The 17720-nt window shown below is 52.3% G+C and overlaps 1 protein-coding gene across 4 annotated transcripts in view; it reads left to right on the top strand.

Moving 5' to 3' along the window:
- Positions 1 to 11994: 11994 nt before the first annotated feature.
- The window catches only part of PSKH1 (protein serine kinase H1), a 67168-nt gene continuing 61442 nt past the window's right edge, over positions 11995 to 17720 (top strand). The window contains exons 1-2 of one of the 4 annotated variants that reach the window (XR_008447117.1): positions 11995 to 12075; positions 14871 to 15151. The gene's annotated coding sequence lies outside the window, so the exon portion shown is untranslated. Of the gene's footprint in view, positions 12076 to 14870; positions 15152 to 15319; positions 15391 to 17720 lie in introns of those variants that run through there. The other 3 variants (XM_054049124.1, XM_054049126.1, XM_054049125.1) reach the window with 3 other exon arrangements.

Raw genomic sequence — 17720 nt, 5'->3', positions numbered from 1 at the left:
GCAGGGCAGCGCTGCACCGTATGGCTCTAACTCTCTCTTGGGTGTTTTCGGACTGGAGCCAGAAATGGAGGTGCTGCGGGAGAAGGAGGCAGGGGAGGGTCAGCGGACAGGCGTACATGCTCTACAAATGAGCCTCTCCCCCTCCCATGGGGCTGAGACCTTGTGCTCAGGGGGGAATAGCTGACTCCTCATGTGGGGGGTTCATGACACTGCCCACGTCTTGCTGGGCACAAGCTCATTGTCTCTCCAGGCTGGGACAATGTTCGGTCTTGGGGCTGGTCTATTTGCTCTGAACTCCTGATCCATGAACAGCACGTCAGGATCAAGGCACATGCCCTGGACCCCAGACCCTGGCTGCAAAGGCCTTGGTAGGATGGATGGAGCGGCCGTGAGGACAATGCCTCCGGGAACTGCAGTGTCCCTAGGACAGAAGAGCTGATTCCCTGAGGCTCCTCCTATATCTCAGGGTCCCCCTAGAAAGGAGCCAGAGACTTTTCTCAGAGGCCCATGTCCTGCATCTCACAGGGGTTTCAGTCTCTCAGTCCCCAGCCAGGCCTGGTTCTCACTGTTAGTGCGTAATGCTGCCATGCAGAGCTCTGGCTGACACTCCCAGCTCCTTCCCCTGCTCCCCCGCGTCCCCGCCCCGTGAGGTGTAAGGGTCCCAACATGGCACTGCACTGACAGCTCTGGGAACGTGTGGCCGCTTGGGTCCAAGCTGGGAGGACACAATGAAAACGTGGCTCTTCTAGTCTCTCCTTTGCAGCCCTCCCACGGGGTTCAGGGGAAATTCCGCCCCAGACCCTCCCATTCTACTCACCTCCAAGAGGTGCTGCAGCTTGTCTGTGGTGGGGGTCTCGGTGAGCAGGCATCCGAGCATGGTGTCCAGGCCCTGTAAATAGGTGTTGTACAGAGCCTGCAAGAAGACGGAGCACCCGTCAGTCATGGGACATGGGGCTACACCTGTCACGGGACCAGGGGGGATCTCGGGGGAGGCCTGGCCAGACCCAAAAGGCACATCCTGGCCTCTGCCATTCCCATCTCTCCAGGGACACTTAGCAAGAGTTCAGGGCCGGATGCCTGCTGCCTCTTCAATCCTTGCTCTTAGCAGTTCTCTGCGCAGGGCCTGGCACCCAGCAGACTATGGAACAGCCAAACCGCAATGGGTGGGAGGTAGGATCCCCGGGAGAGTCCAGGCAGCAGAGCAGAGAATGAGGAGAGGGAAGGCTGGGTTCAGCCACAGAGGGGTAACACAATCCCCGCTGGAGGGAAGGGGCCCTCCCTGAGAGTTTGTGTTGTCCCCCCTCCGCCCTGCCTGGGCCTGTTCCCAGCTCTGCTCACCCCTCCCCTATTCTCAGCAGCTCCATCAAACCGAGGGAGCAGGGACCAAAGGTGGCTCCTGCTCCTGGGACGGAGAAGTAGGATCATGACCTACCTGGATGTGGATGGCATCCTGCTCAGTGCCCATGGCAAATACGCTATAAAGAAGAGCCCACAGGAGGCGTGACTCCAGCTCCAGGGCAAGCGGCGGCTTCAGTTTGCTGGCAGGAGAGAGGAGCCCGTGTTATACTTGGCAGCACCGGAGTGGCGCTAGCACTGACAGGGACATGACCCCCCTCCCCCGCAGTGATCCCCTCCCTATGGCCACTCTAACGTTACTGGAGTGAAATCACCCCCCAGCCAGGAAAGAGGGGAAGTTCCCACCTCCTCTGCTGGGGGACAAGAACAGCCACAGCTGGGGGTAATTTAGGCCAGAGAGGATCTGGGACTCCCGGCTCCGGATCCGATCAGCACTAGGGTTAGGGCAGCTGGATGGGAGGGTCCTGGTACCTGAGGCTGCAAACCGCGTCCATGGAGCTGGAGATGACGGAGGTTGGCTCTGGCACCAGGGGCAGATTTTCAATCAGCTCCTGAGAGACCTCAAGAAGATAAAATCGCATGTGAGACTCAGGCCCCGCAGACCCACAGGCACTTCCCAGGGAGGAGACCAAAGTGCTCTGCAGAAACAGCCAGTGTCACCCCCCCCACCCCCAACCAGCTGGGTCCCCCATTCCGCCCATCCGTCAAACTTCCTTCCCCCTCTCCCATCCAATTCCTCCCTCCCCTCCCCTCCGGCCTTACAATTCCCCCACTGCCAGCTCCCGATCGGTGTCAGAATTTCCCCCTTCCCTGCTCCCCAGCCCTCAGCCCCAGGAACCACTGTCGTCTGCTCCCCATTCCAGCCCCACTAACTCTTCCTCCCATATCTGGGTCCCTCGCCCCAGGGGCCAGGCACGGGGTCCCACTCACCGCAATGCTCTCCACGCTTTTGAGATGTGCGGCTCCAGGGTGTCCCGCCCCTGCTGCTGTGCGAAGAAGCACAGACGTGGGATAGCATGGAGGAAGCAGAGCTGTTTGGCCCTGTCCTCCAGCAACTAGGAGTGGGGTGGGGGAGAGAGAGACGGTTAGGTAGGAACCTCCCCACACCACCTAGAGCAGCTCCAGGGCTCAGGAACCCCATGGGGTTAGACAGGGAAAGCTGCCCCGCTTCCCGAACCCAGTGTCGCCCTGCACAGACTGGGGTTGTAACTGGGACAGTGTCTGTGGGGAGCGGACACCTTGGCCTGCGTGAGACAAATGCCCCCACTTTGGGGTGCCAGGTAACAGGGGAGAAGTGCCCCCCATTGGGGGTGAGGGATTCTCTGGGACAAGACCCCCCTGCGTGGGTGGGGATGGAACAAGAGGCAGGACAGACTCGGGGGCAGCGCAGCTGGGGGATTTTTGTACCTCAGCTCTGCCCTGGAGGTGCCCTGGATGACCCTCATGATCTCTTGTTCAGGGGACAAGTCCTCCTCCTCCTCCTCCTCCAGCTGGGCACTGGGGGTCTCTGCACCAGGAAGAGAAGGAGAAAGGATCATTTATGCTGCTGCTGTCGGAATGCAGTGCAGAGAAATGGCTCAATGTCCCCCATCCTCAACAAGGAACCCCATGGCATAGAGGGCCCCACCCTGCCCCTCCCAGAGACGCCCTCAGCCCCATCAGCCTCAGGGCCCCGTGGCCGTCAGCCCCCCCCGCAACATCACCAGGGGAGGCTGGAGCTCCCCCGACTGTGCCCAGCATCCCCTGCCGCAGGGTGGGTGGCTGTGCCACTCCCACTAGTGTCAGTGGGGCTCCCGTGGCTCAGTCCTGGTGCCTTGGTGAGCCAATGGGCACAGGGTGTTACTAGTCCCCCACCGCCCCGTCCTTCCCCCTGTCCCCTGGGTCTCCCCTCACCTGCAAAGAGGGACCCTTCGCCCTCAGGGCTGTCAGACCCCACGGAGGGGCTGCTGGCCCCTCGGGAGTAGGTGGAGCTCCTGGCCCCCGTGCCAGAGTGGCCCAGCTCCTGCTCTGGGCCGGCTGGGGGCTCCTCCATGGCCAGGGTGGTGGATGGCTCCTGCCGGGCACTGGGGCTGGGCTCCTGGCTCCTCTGCTTTCTGTAAAGGAAGCCGCAGAGCCACCTTGCCCGGCTCCCGCCCTCTCCTGGGTCCCTCCAACATAGCATCACCCTGGGCCACCTCCATTTGGGACCAGAAGGTGCCTCAGGGTCTGCTAAGGGAGCTGGTGTTTTCCTCTTCCTCCAGCAGTTCAGGGAGCTCCTCCGGTTTGCCAGGCCACAAGCCTCTTCCCCGCCCGTGGGGACAGAGGGCCGCTCTCCTCCCGGACAAGCCGGACGCTGCTCCCTGCAGGCTCCGGAGCCACCTCCCCAGCCTTCCGCCTCAGCATCTGCTTCAGCCGCTTCATTCTGGAACCGAGTGGGGAGCAGCCGTGAGTCTGGGCTCAAGGCAGCCTCTCATTAACGGGCCTGCCTGCTCCCCTGCCCACCTCCCCTCCGCTGAGGCAACTCCCCCACACCGCACACCCCACCCCAGGGCATGGGGCTGCCGTCCACACACAGTGGCAGCAACTCACAGCACAGGCAGCTCCCAATGTTCCCCCTCACCAATGGGGCCCTGTGATACTGGGAGAGTCTCGTCCTTTCAGAGCAATGGGGCTCTCCGTTAGTTTGGACAAGCAGCTCCCTCCACCCCAGTAGGCCCCGCTCCCTCCCAGGCCAGAGAAAGAGCAGAACCCGGAGAGTCCCCAACGAAAGTTCGTTCACAAGGTGCCAATCCTAGGAGGCAGGAGTCGCCCTCAGTTCCCACTGATTTCACTGATTGCGATTGTGGGTGTTCAGCACCTGGCAGGTTCTGCCCTTCCCAAAGACTCTCAATGTGGGGAACAATCTCCTGCAAGGGAAGGGCTGGGAGCCCTATTGCTGGGCCATTCCCACCACACCACACTGGGGATGGCTCTGGAGAACTCCACTCACTTGTTCTCGATGGGAAAGAGTTGGATGGCAGATGCTCTCTTCCTCGATCTTCTGCACCCAGGTGGGCGGAAAGGGTGCTGCCCAATGCCCTGCCAGCAGGTAGGGGGTAGAAGCCAGGAGATCGAAAGTGGCTGTGAAAACAAGATGATGGTTTATTGCCAGGCGATGGATAAATTCAGCCTAGCAACTGGGGGTTCACAACACTGACCTACAGCCAGCAGAACACCTCCCATCTCCAGGTCTCCTAGTACCTCATGCACATTCCTGAAGCGTGAAGGCCCAAGGGCTCTAGGGCAGTGTCCCCAACCCCACTGATGGAAACAGAGGCCTTGGCAGGAGAAGCCACTGCCTCAGGGTTGCCGAGGGAGTCAGGGATAGAGTCGGGGACGGAGCCTTTGTCCAGGCTCCCGCACTAGCCACTAGAAGAACACTCCCTTCCAGAGCTGGGAAGTGCCAGCGGGACTCTATTCCCAGTCTCCCTGGCTCTGAGTGTGACTGAGGCAGGGGGTTGGGAGCCTGGATTCCTGGCTTTCATTGGCGGTTTTGCTCTATTCCCAGTCTCCCTGGCTCTGAGTGTGACCTATGGAGGTGGTGGAATCTTCATCCTTAGAGATTTGTAAGGCCCAGCTTGACAAGAAAAAAATCATCTATTTTAAATTAAGGGTGAAATTTATGACAATCTCTTAAATAATTTAAATAGAAGAGGAAAAAATAACATTAAGTGGAACATGTTCACTGCCAAGTTTTTAAGGCAGTCACACCACTGACATGATAGCTAAGGCCCTGGAAGCAAAGTTACCTGAAAAGCTAACCCAGCTTTGGACAGCAATAGCTTCCTTGAAAGGGGTAGAAAATATTTCCTTCAGTTCTTCATTGCAGTTTATTCAAATAGTTCAGCTCAATTGACTAGTTGGTTGAAATTCAAGAAAGCCATTGGGAGTTCACAAAACAGGCAAACTTGTTTTCCTCCATCAATCTCTGCATAAAAACGAGGTGTGAGGGGATGGATCTACTAGTTCATCAATCTAGTGTTGTATCCTTGGGGGCAGCAGGTTTAGGAAGAAATTACTGGAGACCAGAGAACTGTAAGCCTAAAAAAGCAACCATTTATTTACACACACTGAACTAACCAAACCAGGCAAAACTGGCTGGCCTATCCCCTAATAAACTAACTCAGTTGCCATAGCAACACAAGATGCTATTACCAGGGCAACCAAATCCACAACATCTAGAAACACGTGGAGACCAGAATGTATCATTTCAGTTCACCAACCACACATCAAATTTCCTTTGTTCAAGAAATCAGTTTGAACTGCAAAACATTTGGATACAACTTTTTTCTTATGCTTCTCTTTCTAGCTCTAACATAACCTTGGTGTGTGACCAAAGAGAAGTCACTTCTTTTCTCTTTCCCTCTGTATCATGGGGATGGAGAAAATTCTCTAAGTCCTAGCAGGAGAGAGATTTGAGCACGTCAGGCGTGTTAGAGCCCTTGTGCTCTAAAGGACAATGAGTGATTGTTGTTGTTTGGGGCATTACCTAGGGAGGTGCTGGAATCTCCATCCGTACAAGTTTTTAAAACTCAGCTTGACAAACCCCTGGCTGGGATGATTAACTTGGGGTTGGTCCTGCTTTGAGCAGGGGGGTGGACTAGATGACGTCCTAAGCTCTGTTCCAGCCCTAGTCGTCTATTATTTTATGAATAGGTAGCCATTAAAACATGTTGACTTGCTGGTTTTGCAGCATACATAAAACCAAAAAGGTTGACTGAAACATTTCTTTTTTCATTTCAAACAAACGGAGGTAAAGACGTATCTCTAGTTAATTCATTGAACTGATTGTTCCTGGTCATAATCGTCCATCCAGATTTTCGAAGTAGTAGCTTACATCTCCTTCTCTGTAGTGTTTATTCATATATTACAAGAAGAATAGAAGCCTTCATCCTTTTTCAACCCCCAATCAGTTTTTTAAATTGGAATGAAGTAGCTGCATCAACTGAAATGAAGAAAATATTCTTTCTGCACCTGCAGAAGAAGCTATTGCTGCCAAAATCTGGCTATTTCAACAACTTCTGGACCCCCAGGTGCTTAGCCAATGACTTCCAACAGTTCAGTGATTTGACTTCCTCTGAAACTTGGCAGCAAACATGGACTCCTTTATATATGTATTTATTTAAATGAGTTTACTAGGCTAGAGCAACTCTAGGCCTTAACATAGCTTGTCATAGTTTTAAATTTGATCCCCGATAGGTTTGTTAAAGAAACAAACTGTTTTTAAATTTACATTTTAAAAATCCAGGATAAATAAAAAAAAATCCCTTTTGGGGTTTTTTGGTTTTGAAATAGGCATTGATTGGTATTCACCTTGATTTTAGAAGAACTACTTCATTCGAGAGAATCATAAACTGCTCATATTCTCTTAAAGGAGAGGAGGCAGCAAAATTCATATCAGTAATTTGTTGTGCCTTATTGCTCAGTCTTAAGCAAACAGGTGTCCGGAACTCTAGTTAGTCTCTTTTATGGACTACTAAGAATCATAGAATCTTAGAAGATCAGGGTTGGAAGGGACCTCAGGAGGTCATCTAGTCCAACCCCCTGCTGAGAAGTGGTAAGAGGAGCAGGAATATTGTCTCCATCCCTGAACCAGTAGCAATTGCACCGGATATTGCCACAAAACCTACATTTTATTGCCAAATTGTCTAAGCCATTCCTCTTCTGCGCTTCCTGGTTTCTATGTTTCAAATCTACAAAACCTTCCCCTTGACAGTCCCCGCCCAGAAGGTGCAGCAGGCAGAGGAACCTGAGCAGTACCACTATGGCACCAGAGGTAACTCAGCCACCTGTCGCTCACTCACTCCACTAACCCTGAGCATCAACCGTAAGCCTGAGGCCTGCCTTGGGCATCGCTTCCACGGAAACCTGCAGGTTCATTTACTGACTCATGCAAATCATCTGTGGAGAGTTCGCACTGACTGGCTGAATTCACTCTCAAGTCACAATGCCCTTCAGCTCACAGCACCAAGGTAAGTGGCACAGGTGGAAATCAGGCTTTTCCGGTGATGTTATTTTCCAAATGTCACCAAAATCAACAAGCTTCTTCCCACTGATGCCTAGAAATTCCTTGAAATTTTGGATTCAATTGGATGTAGCCTTCAAAAATTATCGCCTTAGCGACAGACAAACAAATGCCGTTGAATTGAGTCTTAGGCCTCACTGCACTCAGCCAAGAGTGCCTGAGTCTCCTCCCTATTAACTCAGCAATAGCCCCACACTTGGCCGATCAGTGTGGAGACTCTCAGACCTGGAGGCGGCACATTCTCAACACACGGGCAAAAGCACTAGTTGCCACAGGAGGTCACTATGGTGGAGATCACCATCAGTGCACAATTCCAGCCCCACCTCTTTGTGAGGCCTCCTACAATGACAGCTGGAGCACAGTCCCACCCTCCCCAGGAAGAAGAGCAGAGGAAAGAAATGAAAGAAGAGAAAAGAGAAGAAGAGTCAAGAGGGAAGGAGGAAGAGGGAAGCAAAAAGGGACAAATTCCAAATGCCCCCAGCAAGTCTCAGATTCATAAATTCCAAGCCCAGAAGGAACCACACTGGTCTGAATTTCTGTTTCACATCGGTCATAGAATGTCCCTCAAAATAACTCCCATAGGAATTAGAGCAGATTTTTTAGTAAAACACCCAATCTTGATTTTAAAATAGGCCAGTTGTGGAAAATCCAGCACAACCCTCAGTGAATTGCTCCAAACTCTGATGTTAAAAATGCTCGCCTTATTTCCAGTATGTATTGGTCTAGCTTCAACTTCCAGCCATTGTCTGCTCATAACCTTTATCTGGTAAAGTGAAGAGCCCATTAGTAAATATTTGTTCCCATAGGCTCACCGCTTAACCGTCTTTTAGATTGAGCTCCTGTAGTCTGTCACCACAGGGCAGGTTTTGTAATCCTTTCATCATTCTTGTGGCTCTTCTGTGAACCCTCTCTGATTTATCAGCATCTGTCTCAAATTGTGGACACCAGAAATGGACAGAATATTCCAGGAGTGGTTGCGCCAGTGCCCAGTACAGAGATATCAAACCTCTCTACCACAACCTGAGAATCTGCTAGGACAGAGTCCTCTATCTCGTACATAGAGCCTATATTTTTTCTTACCTTCTACACAGATGACGATTTCTTTCCAAAAAATCCACACAGAATAGAAACAAATTCAAAAGAATCTCAACACCAACCGTCTCTTGGTCCTCAGGGAGAGACCGCGAAATGGAGTCTTGCTGCAGCAAGGCTACAGGGGTCTCTGAGGTTCCCCCTGCCCCGCATCCCTGTCCTGCCTGGCTGTTGTCAAGGGAGCTCTGTGAGGTTACAGCCACCTCATCATCTTTGCCCAATAGGCTGAGTTCCTGCCAGAGGCCTTTGTGAAGTCATTGCCACACTCACCATTCCCTGGCAGGCCTGATGCCTGCCTCAGGCCAGCCCGGTTGGATGTTTGAGCTGCACCCTGGATCTCCCCACTTACTCATTATTGATTCTGGAGAGCAACCAGGCCACCTGGTAAAACAGCAGAGTCTGTTCCTCACCCCACACCGAGTTTTCATAGAGGCATCGGTTGTGAAACAATTCAATCTCTTAATCTGCCCTCTATTTCACGGGCTATGAAATTTCACACTCTCAGCACCCTATTAAGCCCAATTGCTTGTAACTCACTAAAAGGCCCCTTCCAGAATGACACCCAGTTGTGATGGTAGGACACCAGGAAACAGAGACTCCAGCTCTCCCCTGGGGAATTTGTTCCAGTGGCTAGTCTCCCTCGCTGTCAAAAATGGGTGCCTTGCCTCTTATTTGAATTGCTCTGGCTGCAGCTGACAGCTGTTGGTTCTTGTAGGGTTACCATATCTATTAAATAAAAAAAGAGGACCCTCCATGGGCCCTGGCCCTGCCCATTTCCCCACCCCCAGCCCCGCCCCACTCCGCCCCTTCTCCGCCCTAACTCCGCCCCCTCCTCCCTCCCACTCCCAGCCACGGGGAAAGGGCTGCCCGAGCGCTATCGGCTTCACGGTTTGCCGGGCAGCCCCCAGACCCTGCGCCCCCGGCCGGGGCTTGCCCAGCGCAGCTGGAGCCCGGGAGGGGAAGCGCCCAGCCAGGGGCGCAGGGTCTGGGGGCTGCCCGGCAAACCGTGAAGCCGGTAGCGCTTGGGCTTCGGGCAGCCCCCTTGCCTCTGGACCCTGCGCCCCCAGCCGGGCACTTCCCCTCCCGGGCTCCGGCGGCGCAGGGTCCGGAGGCATGGGGGCTGCCCGAAGCCCGTAGTGCTCGGCTCTTAAACAGAGCCGAAGAGTCGGGGAGGAGCAGAGCCGCCGTGGCTGGAGGCTCTGCTCCTCCCCTGACTCTTCGGCTCTGTTTAAGAGCCGAGCTGCCCGAGCGCTACCGGCTTCGGGCAGCCCTCATGCCTCCGGACCCTGCGCCGCCGGAGCCCGGGAGGGGAAATGCCCGGCTGGCGGCTGGGGTCCGGAGGCAAGGGGGCTGCCTGAAGCCCATAGCGCTCGGGCAGCTCATCTCTTAAACAGAGCCGAAGAGTCAGGGGAGGAGCAGAGCCGCCATTTTCCCGGACATGTTCGGCTTTTTGGCAATTCCCCCCAGACGGGGGTTTGAGTGCCGAAAAGCCGGACATGTCCGGGAAAAAGAGGACGTATGGTAACCCTAGTTCTTGTTGTGCCTTTCTTGGCTAGATCGAATTAGCCCTGCCCCGTGAAATCCGATCTCCCTGTCCTGCTGGGATCCCCCCAGCCAGAGAACCCAGTAGGGGCCTCCTAGCTGTTTGTCTGCCGGGCTGGGAACAGGACTTCCTCTCCGTGGGGATATCAGATGCACCTGCAGAGGCAATGCAGAAGTGAGTGCGCTGCATCAGCCCGGCGTTGGGCTCAGGGCTTTGGCCTTGGCAGCTTCTGCTCCAGTCATGTCTCTGGGCAGCGGCGGCTCCAGGCACCAGCACTCCAAGCGCGTGCCTGGGGCAGCAAGCCACGGGGGGCGCCCTGCCGGTCCCTGAGAGGGCGGCAGTCAGGCAGCCTTCAGCAGCACGCCTGCGGGAGGTCCGCCAGTCCCGCAGCTTCCGCGGTAATTCGGCATGCCGCCGAATCCGCGGGACCGGGGACCTCCCGCAGGCGTGCTGCCGAAGGCTGCCTGACTGCCGTGCTTGGGGCAGCAAAAAAGCTAGAGCCGCCCCTGACCACACCGGATCTTCTGAGAAGTGTGTGGTTTAAATCTTGGGGAAGAGAGAATCTGGCTCCTCTCCTAAAAGGCACTGAAGCTATCCCCTTTTACATACTGGCACCTAGAGATGACCATGATGGGGAGCTATAAAGCTAATAAATAAACAAACAACAATTATCAGCCAGGCTCTGAAGTCCTTCCTCGGAGTTCATTTATTTTCTTGCCTCACTGACTCAGGAAGGGGCTGAGCCAGTGTGCACAGACCACAATGGGAGTTGGACGAGCCCTAACCACAGCCTTTGGGATGTAGCCGAGTTGGTGAATATGTTCTGTGTTGGTTTATATTCAAGTTATCCACCAGTCTTAAGTCAGGGCTACTAACAACAACCGTCTTTATTAGATACATAGTGACAGAACATCTTAACTCAGATCAATCGAACCTAAAACCAGCTGCCTCCTCAAACTGCCAGCTCCTGAACTGGAGCCTCTATTCATTCTTTCAAAAAAATCACAGTAGCACCACAGCTTTCTTTTTTATTCGTTTACCACAAATGTATGTATTGGCATTATCTTAACAGCTGTCTTTTAAAATGTGGGGTTTGGGGGGTGTTTAAAATTGTGTGGAGGGGATGGGGAGGGGTGTGTGTGGTGTCAGGATTTAAGGGTTGGGGACAGGGCTGTGTCAGGTTTTGGGGGGGAAGGGGAAGAATCAGGCCGGGGGTGGTGTGTGTGAGGGCTGGTGGAGAGGGGAGGTATGGCTGTGGGGGAAACAGTCAGGGCCCAGGGGTGGGGGTTGGGGTAGGCCAAGACTCAGGGCTCCTGAGCTTTGGGGTTTGGGGGGGGATCTCAGGGCTTTGGTGTAGGGGCTCAGAGGGGGCAGGTGCAGGTGAGGTTTGGGGGGAATCGGGTCTTTGGAGATCAGGCCTAAGGGGGGGTGAGTCAGGGCAGGAGGTGTGTGTCAGGTGTTGGGGGCAGGTCAGGCCGGGGGGCTGCAGCTCCGGGAGGAATTGGGCTGTTGGGGGCGGCGGGGGGGGGGGGGGGTCGAGTCACGCTGGGGGCGCGTCAGGACTCCGGCGGCGGTCGGGCTCCAGGGGTTTCGGTCGGGCTGGAGGCGGGCTCGGGCTGTCGGGCCTGGTGGGGGTGTCGGGGGTCAGGGCGGACTGCGGGGGGCTCTCGGGGGCGGGCTCAGGCTCGGCCCCAGCACAGCGGGAGCAGCAGCAGCGCCCCCTTAACGGGCCCGCGCATCGCCCCGGGGGTCCCGGAACCCGCCGGGGGAGGGCCCGGCTCGCTCCTGGGGCCTAGGCCGGGCTGGGCGCAGCGCTGCCGAGGGACCGGGGACACCGTCCCATCAGCGGTTCCCATAGCAGCCAGGCTAACCTCTGACCTCTGCCCCATGAACCCCGGGGCCCGACCGTCCGCCAATCGCGGGGCGGGGCAGCAGGCCCGCCCCGTGGGTGTCCCCGGCGCGCAGTGGTGACGTCGTGATGACGCGAGCGCCGGGCCGTAGCCCCCAGCCTGGGCCGGAACCGCAGCCGCCGTGGGCTGAGGTGAGTGCGGGGCCCGCCCGGCCCCAGGGGCCGCCTCCCTCGGGGCCCCGCATCCACCTGCCTCAGGGACGCGCCGGGGCCGCGCGCTGCCCGTGTCGCCCCTCAGCGGCGGGGCCGCGCCGAGCCCGTGTGGCGCGCGCTCCGCGACCCCCCCCCCCCCCCCCCCGGCCCGGCCTGTCAGTGCGGGCCCGGCCCGGCCCAGCCTCGGCCTCTCCCCCGCCGGTGCGCCGGGGCCCGCCCTGCGGCTCCCCTGGTGCGCCTCCGGGGCCCTCCGACGTGCCGGGTCCTGAGCGTAGGGCCGGCGGCAGAAGCTCCGGCTGTGATCGGGGAACGCGTGGCTGCCTTCCCGGAAGGGTTTCCACGGGAGTCCCCTGGGACTCTAACCAGAGCACAAACACCCCGCCGAGCCGCCTCCCCGAGGGCCCCGCCGAGCCCTTGATGGTTGTGCGGGGGTGGGGGGGGGGGTCGGCTCTGAGTGATGGGAGCCTGGCAGCAATGGAGCTGGGGCATGGTCCGTGATTCGGCCCATCTGATAAGTCCTGTCGTTCAATCTCCCAACCGGGGCACGAACAGCACGTGGGGAGCGGGGATCAAAAGCTTGTCATTGACAGTTCGATTGCAATAGCAGAGAAAACAGCAGCAGAATCTCATTTTGTGCCTATTTATTTGGGATAGTTGTCCCTAGGTCCCAAAGATTCGTGATTTGTGTGGGGTAGAAATGACGTGTAAGTCAGCTCTTACTGTCTTTCTCTAATGGATGTTTGTGCAACGGGTCTGTTTTTACATAATGTGGTAGATTGGGGCGGGGAGGGAACAGGATGTCAGTGGGAGAGTTGCACATCCAGACATAGCAACAATCAGTGTTTGGGGGTTGCTGTATCAAAATGAAATACTTTAACTGTGTGCTTCTGCAAGTGACTTCTTTCATTTGGCTTTAGGCACAACCTCCTTCCATCAATGTTCTCTGAACATTTTTAAGAAGTTCCTTCTCTTTTGACGTATGGAAGAAACCCCTAGACTTTGTTTTTAAAGCAATTTTTTATAATCACTCCTGTTCAGTTAGTCCTGATACAGAAAGCAAGCATAGACATGACCTAGTATGGGAGAATTTAAAATAAACACAGAAGCAGTCCTGGCTAACATAGCAATCTTTTAGTTCAAATGGTTCTTGACCCAACACAGTTCACTATATTTTATTTGTGACAAAAAAGAAAAGAAAATCATACTGATGAATTATGCAAATGATGCAAAGACTGGTGGGGTGGCACATAATGACAAGGACCCAGCAGTCATAAAGAAATACATTAAATGCAATCAAATATGTTTTAATACAGCTAAATGCAGGGTCACACACTTGGGAACAAAGAATGGAGGACAGTTTTCATACATACAGTTTACATACAGGAAAGGGGACAGTTTTCTGGAATGCAGTGATTGGAAAGGATTTGGGATATTGCTGGAGATAAGTAACTGAATGTGAGCTCCCAGTGTGATGCTATGGTAAAAAGGGTAAACACTACCCTTTGGTACAAACAGGGCAGTAGCAGGGAGAGTGGGTGGTGCTATTCCCTCTTTATATTGCATACTGTGCTCAGTTCTAGTGTCCATACTTGAAAAGGATATTGAAAAGCTGGAATGGTCTGTTCAGAAAACAGTCATAAAAATTATCTGAGGTCTGGAAAATCCACTTTATAATGAGAGCCTTAAACAGATTGAATCTTCAGTAACCTAGGGTGCTCAGAGTTAACTTGATCAATACAAGTACTGACACAAAGAGAAGCTGAGATGTTGGGGGCCCTTTAATCTAACAGACACTAACATAACAAAATCTGATAGCTAGAAGCTGATGTTAGAGGAAAAAATCAAAGTGGAAGTAAGATGCAACATCTTAACAGTGAGAATAACAAATCACTGGAACAGCTTCCCAAGGGAAATGTTCAATTCATCATTACTTGAATTCTTTAAATCAAGATGGGATGTTTTTTTAAAAGATAATACTATAGTTAACCACAAGTTACTCAGCTCAGTAGTGTTCACTTACATAGAAGGGATTAATGATTTCCTCAACTGCAGGAGTTACTGGGTGAAATTGCACAGCCCTTGTTAGATGAGAAGTCAGGATAGATTATCATAGTTGTCCCCTCTGGCTTTAAACAGCTGAGTCTGTTTAGTTAGTTTTTACCACTCTCACTGTGGTATCTGACTCCCCTGACAAAGTTGCAAAAAACTTAAAGCCAACCTAACCTGAATGGTCTTTGGTTTCCCTTACCAGCATGAGGGCCATGGACTTTGCTGGCAGGAACCTTTATCTTTCTTGTCTGCTTTTAGCTAATATCGGATATATTTTCCAAGCCCTACGCAGCGTTCTATATAGCATTATTTGGTCAGCATCCCTCTTATGGACTCTAAGCAGGCTTCCTATCCTAGCAACAACACACTCCAGTGTATGGACATCTATAACCAATGGTCTCTAGGGCCATTAACAGACATGCCAAACAATCAGGGCAACTTGTCAAGACCAGGAGCTGTCTCTGACATCCCCACTTCCAGCACATGCTGCACAACTTCAGATACTAGCATGGAAGCTGGACTTTGCCCATGGGGAAGCCATAGATAGAGGGCAAGGGAGGGCAGAACACAGAAGCACTTTTGCAGTGGAAGAAAGAGACAGTAACACGTATGTGAACAGTACAATTTTACTCCTGCGTTTTCAGGTTGCATGAGATTTAGTGAGATGTCCCAGGCATGTTGATTTATGCCTAAGTCTTGTATATTTTGGGTCTTGTCTACCTTAGGTTGATGCCTTTTGAGGCTGGACTGTGGCTTACTTCATAAAGCACCATATACATTTATGGTGCCTCAGAAGTGATGATCGATAAATACCAGCCCCGTGCAGCAAAGTGACCATGGAGATTATACTTCTAGTAGGATTTTCCACGAGTGAGAGATTTCCACAGATGTGTTCCTCATCACACCTGCTCAACAGCACCTAGCCTTGCAGATGAACTTGTATGATGAAAGGATGATCCTTTGCCATGTTAGTGTTTGTAGGCATTAAAGACCCTGATATTTCAAACGTTGGTATTAGTGTATCACTGAAAAAGTGTGTGTGAATTTAAATTGCTTCACTCTGCTTCAAGATGTCTCTGATTTCATTTGTGTGACTGAAAGCCTGTCAGTATAGCCTCAGTGTGGTTACTCAGTTGTCTCCATGTTTATCTTCCAGGGCACCCCCAAATAAATTATTAATCAGTAGGGGTTGGCGTCGGAAATGCTGAGGACACTTAGTGAATCAATGGAAGTGGTGAGTCCTCGGTACGTTTGACAGTTACCCCACATGATCTTAATGGGGCTACTAGTGTGAGGAAAGCAGTTGCTAGCTTTTACATCATTAAACTAATACCAGCTCATGCTAATTACAACTGTGGCTAAAACATGCAGCTACCACCCAAACTATGTGGATAGGCTGAATATGTGTTTCCTGTTCAATTGCCTGAGTTATCTAATGCAACAGCTGCTTCTTGCTCGGCTCTGTATTCGATAATATAATATTCCACAGCACCATTTCCATGCAGACTATGGCACACAAGCAGTGGAGTGTGGGCTTAGACTCATCATTCTGACTAGAGCAGGGATACAGTCCCTCTCTCTTCTGGACTGTTCTCTGAATTGGACTGTCACGCTGAAATGTGCATCTACTGCGTTTTAATGCCCCTGGCATGTTCTTCACATGCTTTAAAGGCACTTTGGGCTGATGATATTTTAAAAAATCCACCCCATGTTACTAATAATATCTGAGATTATTTATATTCTTTCAGGTTGAACATTGGATCAGGCTATTTGTTTACTTTTGGACACTTCACTCAGAATGACCAGTGAAACTCAAGAGGTCATTTTCACTTTTTCTGTAGCTGGTTTCCCTTTCTAGTTCTTGTGCCCTAGGGCATGGCCTCTGTAGCTGACATTCAAATATTGCCAGGGAAAGGTTAGATAGAAGAGGGTTTTTTTGCTGATATTTTAAAACATCTCAGCATTAGATTTTTCTAAACCTTTGGTTTCTTTTTCCAAACTGAATGTTGGACCTAAACTACTTCCTTGTGTCCCTTTTAAAAATGTTCCTCTTTCTACCCATAATCCCCTTCTGAGTGAGGACTAATTGGAGCTCCAATTCATGCCAGTTATGCTCCATAATTGGCTAGAGGTTCCAATGAGTGATGCTAGGAGGTGATATCAGGCACAGAGGCTAACAGCTTTCCCATAGTCTCCCTGTGCATGCTCAGGCACCCCACCACCAGACTTTGAGCCAGGGTAGTAATTTTAAACCATCAGGCTAATTGCCAAAATGTGTTTAGGCAGCATCTCCAACTCCTAGCCAGTCATCTTGTTTTAATCTGCAAATGCCATAAAGTCTTGCTGAAGTGCAGCAGATTTCACTGGTGTATTAGAATACAGTGTAGGGAGTGAAAGCTGCATTCCCCTGGGTACGGGAGCAGTTTCTGTTCCAACGCAATGAGTGGAACGAGTTCCACTTCACTGCAACTAAAACTAAAACTTTCCCATGCTTCTGTGAAAAGGCAAAAGTGATGTTTGGTTCTTAAGAACGCAAAATAAAACACCTCTGATCACTAGATCTTGACTATTGGAATTAGAAAGTATTAAAACCTGCCATGGGATTTCCTGGGGTGGAGAGAGAGAGAGACGCTGAATGTCCCCCTGCACCCCCAATCCATCTTAATTGCTGATCTTAAAGACTGTTTCAGTGTAATAGTCTTCCAATAGGTGTTTGGAGTAGCACTTCTTAAAACCCATTTTCCACAGGACTGTCTCTCCTCTGTAGGGCTGGGTGACCCTTGCAAACGGGCACTGTAGCAGAGATGAGGTTTGAATGAGAGTTTATTCACTAATCTCCCCTCTAAGCACAGTTTGTGTCTTCAAACTCTTGTGTATCCTGCTCTGCTATTTATGATGAGATCTGATGCTTTGAGGAGCAAAGGTTACTTCTCACTTTATTTTAATTTAGTTGGTGAAATGTGTGCTCCTGAAAACAAATGGCTGACAGTAGTGGTTGGGCTTGGGCTGTGCAAGATTCTCTCAAAGCTCTGCTACTGCGTCTCAGTCCTGATTTGCCATCCCCTGGGGTTACTCATGTACCACAGTCCTGAGCTACAATGGTTACTACTTTTTCTAGTCCTACCCTCCTCTTTGCCCCTCAGCTCTGTCAGTGCGCCTCAGAAGTGGCCTGTATCACACCCTACAGTTCCAGTTTTGGGCTTCCCATACGCAACTCGCCCAATCCCCTTTAACCCTGAACTGTAGCTCTTGCAGTCCTGGATTTCTGTAGATCAGAAACTGCCAAATTATGCAGTAGTTCTGTGCTGTGCAAATCGGGATTGGGATGGGTGATTGCCTAACTCGTGACCACAGTTTGACGCCTAGCCTCTGGAGATGTTAAATTGGTTCATTTCTTGAGCCCTGGTATGTCTGTTTGTCAGTGTCCTTTCACTGAGCCGGGACCGCTGGCTGCAGGGGGATGTTGGCAGAGGGCAGTTTGCTTTTCTTCTCAGAAGTGATTCTAGCAGCTGCCTGAAATGCAGTTGTGGTCTGAGCCATGTGACTCTTCATCTGAATGCAGAAAGGACTTTCTA

This window comes from Malaclemys terrapin, chromosome 14 (genome assembly GCF_027887155.1).
Source record: "Malaclemys terrapin pileata isolate rMalTer1 chromosome 14, rMalTer1.hap1, whole genome shotgun sequence".
NCBI lineage: Eukaryota > Metazoa > Chordata > Testudines > Emydidae > Malaclemys > Malaclemys terrapin.
This window is presented reverse-complemented; position numbering and strand designations above follow the sequence as displayed.